The sequence below is a fragment of the Corapipo altera genome, unplaced genomic scaffold (genome assembly GCF_003945725.1).
Source record: "Corapipo altera isolate COAL_440 unplaced genomic scaffold, ASM394572v1 96, whole genome shotgun sequence".
In the NCBI taxonomy this organism is placed as follows: domain Eukaryota; kingdom Metazoa; phylum Chordata; class Aves; order Passeriformes; family Pipridae; genus Corapipo; species Corapipo altera.
This window is the reverse complement of record NW_020884962.1, coordinates 1,177,639-1,181,699: the sequence shown is the minus strand read 5'-3', so window position 1 is coordinate 1,181,699 and position 4,061 is coordinate 1,177,639. Positions and strand designations below refer to the sequence as shown.

Here is a 4,061-nt window from a genome sequence, read left to right as displayed (position 1 = left end):
CCCCCCCCCCCCTCCCTCCCCGTTTAGCCCTCCCCTATCGCCGGGATCCCTTTCGCCCAGGGACTCGTTTTTCCCAGCGATTCCTCCCCCTCCTCCTCCCCGCCCCGGTTAACGGGGGGGCCCCGCGGAAACTTTGCGGCGGCGGGCGCGGGGCGCGGCGCATCCCCCCGCGGGGACCGGCCGCATGCGGGGGCCGCTCCCGCCCCCGGTGGCTCCTCCGCTCCGCGGCACCGGCTGGAAGGAGGAGGAGGAGAGGAGGAGGAGAGGAGAGGAGGAGGAGGGAGGGGGCGGCGCTGCCCCGGCCCGCCCTCGCCCCCCCCGGGCCCCGCCGCCGCACGCAGCCCGGTCCCGGTGCGGGTGCGGGTGCGGCGGGACCGGCTCCGCCGAGCCCCGGGGCTCTCCCCGCCTCCCGTGAAAGAGCAAAGTTCAGCCGCTGCCGCGGTGGCCGCCCTGGATGCTCCTCCCCGTCCTCCTCCCCTTCCGCTCCCGGGTCCTGCCCCGGTCCCGGCCCCGCCGCCGCACCGGGCCGCCCCCGCCGCCCCCCGCACCCCGCGGGGCCCCGCAGCCCCGGGCGGGGCGGTAACCGGCGCCCTGGGCCCGTGGTACCGGCGGTACCGGCGGTGGCAGAGCCGGGCACGGCCCCGGTGCGGGGCCGTGGTGATGGAGCGGGAGGTTTGGCCACCGGAGGTGGCGGGATGTGGCCCCTCCCGGTCCCCCGCTGCATTTTGGGGACCAGAGCCCTTGGCTGGCACCGGGAGAGCTCGGCACCTCCCGCTGCACCGAGAGCCCGGGATTGTGGTGGGAGGCTGGCATTGGAACAGGAGCCCAGCATCAAACTGGGAGCCTGGTGTTCTACTGGGAGCCCAGCATCAAACTGGGAGCCTGGTGTTGTACTGGGAGCCCAGCATCGAACTGGGAGCCTGGTGGTGTACTGGGAGCCTGGCACTGTCACAGGAGCCCGGTGTGGCACCAGGATCCCAGCACAGAACTGGGAGTCCAGCATCACTCTGGGAGCCCCACATTGGACCAGGAGCCCAGCATGGCACTGGGAGCTCCACATCCTACTGGGAGCTCCACATCCTACTGAGAGCCCAGCGTGGCACTGGGATTCCAGTGGCACCGAGAGCCCGGCACGCAGGGCCACCTGGGCTGCGGCGTCGTGGCACAGTGTGATGCTGTCAGGGGCTGCCGGGATGCTGGGAAGCTGGGAAGCAATTCCCCACTACTCCTGGCTGGGAAGCAATTCCCCACTACTCCTGGCCCGTGGCCAAGCCGTCGGCATCCTCAATCCCCTCCTCTCGCCGACAGCCCCAGCGGGATCTTTAATTACCGAGGCCTCGGCTCGCGTGGGGCCACGGGGTGATCCAGGGGGTCCCTGGGGAGCCACCAGCCCTGGGAGGGAGCAAAAGGGCCGGACGTGGCCGGGGCCCGACTCCCGTGGCCCCATAAAGCCCGTCTGCAATGTGGTTAATCCAGTCGGACCCGTAGGAGCCGGCCAGGGGCGGGCGGTGGGTGCTGGGTGCTCCTCGCCCGCCTGCTGCCGCCCTGGAAATCATTAACCAGGGGATAAACCCTGTGGAAAGGTGCCTGACCCCGGAGCAGCCCCCGCCACCGCCCTGCCACCGCCTTTCACCCGGGGCCAAACTCCCCTCCCGGCCATGCCACGGCGGCCCCGGTGAATCCCGGCACCTGCTCGCCTTGACTTCCAGGGGCAAAGTCCGGCGGGCAGGGCGCGGGGATGGGGTGGGGTGGACCGGGTGCCCCCTCGCACCCCTGACCCCCCGGTGTCCCCACGGGGCACTCCACCTCACGGTGAGGATGCTGGTGCCGTGTGGCGTGGCTGGGAATGCCCACACCGCCTGGAACCGGCGCTGCCAGGACCTTTCTGCCGGTGTCCTTGGCATTCCCAACCCACGTGCCAGGGCTGAGGTTAAGGGAAGGGCAAAGCAAGGCCCTGAGCCTGGAGCAGGGGTGCAGCGGGGGGGGGGTGTGTGTGACATGGCCATAAACAAAACAACCCCCCTGTTTCTCCTGGCTTTAGGGGTCTCTGCTCACCGGGTACCCACTGATATGGTGCCCTGAAAGGCCCTGATGCCCCAGGGCTGCCGTGGCCACGGAATAACACCCGGCAGAGCCAGCTGGGAACGGGGCTGGGCTTGGGGGGGGGTCCGAGTGCGGGCAGGGGGGTCACCCCCACCTGCAGCCAGCCCCGCTTCTCCTTTCTCTTCTGTCAGGCCGTGATTTATGGCCCTTTCCCTGCCGCTCCCCCGCCCCCTCCTCGCCCCCTGCAAAAAATAATAATCCAGGAACAAAGGAGGAAATTGGATCTTGTCCCCCGCGCGGCTCCCGGCCCCGCGCTGGGAGCCGGTTTGTTTTGACGTCGGTGTCCAGTTGGCGAAGGCGTTTGATCTCCGGAGGAATTCCTCCTTCCTCGCGCTGCTCCGCTGCCTCCGCCGCACAAAAGGGCCCCCGGGAGCCGCCGGCGCGTTTCGTGCCGCCCCGGCGCCCCCGGGAAGGGTCCGGCACCGGCGGAGGCCTCGCCGAGGTTTCCGGAGTCGCGGTGGTTGGACCCGGCTCCAGCGTGGGCACGGGGGGCAGCCGTGATTCCCCCCCTGGTCCCCTCGGCCCGTGGGCAAGGGGATGGCAGAGGAGTTCTTGCCAAAATGTGCGGGGCAGGGCTGGGGTTGCGGCTGTGCCGACGGAGAGCAGGGTGCCGGTGGCACTGGAGAGCTGAGTGCCATCCCTGATGAGAGGTGGGATCCAGCAGCACCGGAGAGCCTGGTGCCATCCCTGATGAGAGGTGGGATCCAGCAACACCGGAGAGCCTGGTGCCATCCCTGATGAGAGGTGGATGCCAACACCAGCACCAGCCCGGCCCCAAAACCCCTCATGCCAGTTGTCCCCGCTCTGGGCTGTGGGGTGGCCATTCCCTCTCCCAGGCCCATGTGGGGGCTGCCAGCAGCGGTGCTTCCCGGGGGCTTGGATAGATACCATCCTGTCCCTCTGTCTGTCCCCCCTGAGCCCCAGTGTAGCCCCACATGGGGATTTGGGGTCAATTCCCTGATTTTCAGCCCTTGTTCAGGCCCCGCTCTGCTCCCATCCCTGTGAGGCTGCAAACCGTGGGTGGGGGTCACCACACACAGGGGCTCTCACCCTCTCTGTGCCCCCCATGTCACCCCATGGAGGGGTGGCTGCACCCCCCCAGTGCCATGGATTTGCCCCCAGCCCTGTGGAGAAGTTGGGGTGACCTGATCCCCCTCCTGCTCCACAGAGGGGAAACTGAGGCAGGGAGTGGGACAGAACATCAGCGGGCATGTGGAGCCCCGGCCCGGCCCCAGAGTCAGCAGGACGGGGCAGGGGGGACCCTCTGGGCGGGGTGGGGGTGGTGGCAGGTCCCACCTGCCCTCCCCCTCCTCCCGGCACCCAGGGTCGAGGCCGCCCCGGCTGCCCCGGCCTTTCATGAGGCTCTCGGTGGAGCCTGACCCCGCACAAAGCCCCCGGGAGCCCATTTGAATCTGAAAAGGGGTCTGAGCGCGGAGCCCTGACCTTCAACCTGTGGGTCAGCCCCTCCACACCACCGGCCCCGGCCCACGGGACCCCCCCACCAGCCACGCTCCCCACCGGGGCCGTGCCCAGGGCAGGCAGGGACAGGGAACAGGGGGCACAGACAGGGACTGGGAACAGGGGGCACAAGCAGGGATTGGGAGCAGGGGGCACAAGCAGGGATTGGGAACAGGGGGCACAGGCAGCCCCCGGCTCCGGTATCCGGGTCTGGGCACCCAACCCCTGTGCCAGGCACCAATCAGGGCTCTGCTGCTCCCATTTTGTGCCAGGGCAGCTCCCTGGGGAAGCTGTCCTTTGATCCAGCCCTGCTGCCTCTGGGGACAGGGAGGTGACCCCATTTCAGAGAGCGGAGAGGTGGTGGGGGTGGAGGGCACGGGCAGCTAGGGGGGATGAGCTGCATCCCTGCTCCCTGAGTCCCTGCAGCCCTGAATCCCTAAATCCCTGCCTCATTGCATCCCCACATCCCTGCATCCCCACATCCCTGCATCCCCATATCC

General features: G+C 69.2%; 1 protein-coding gene across 1 annotated transcript in view; it reads left to right on the top strand.

The window, feature by feature from the left end:
• Positions 1-2,511: 2,511 nt before the first annotated feature.
• BABAM1 (BRISC and BRCA1 A complex member 1) overlaps positions 2,512-4,061 on the top strand; it is an 11,502-nt gene continuing 9,952 nt past the window's right edge. Inside the window, exon 1 of the mRNA XM_027664326.1 lies at positions 2,512-2,517. The gene's annotated coding sequence lies outside the window, so the exon portion shown is untranslated. The remainder of the gene's footprint in view (positions 2,518-4,061) is intronic.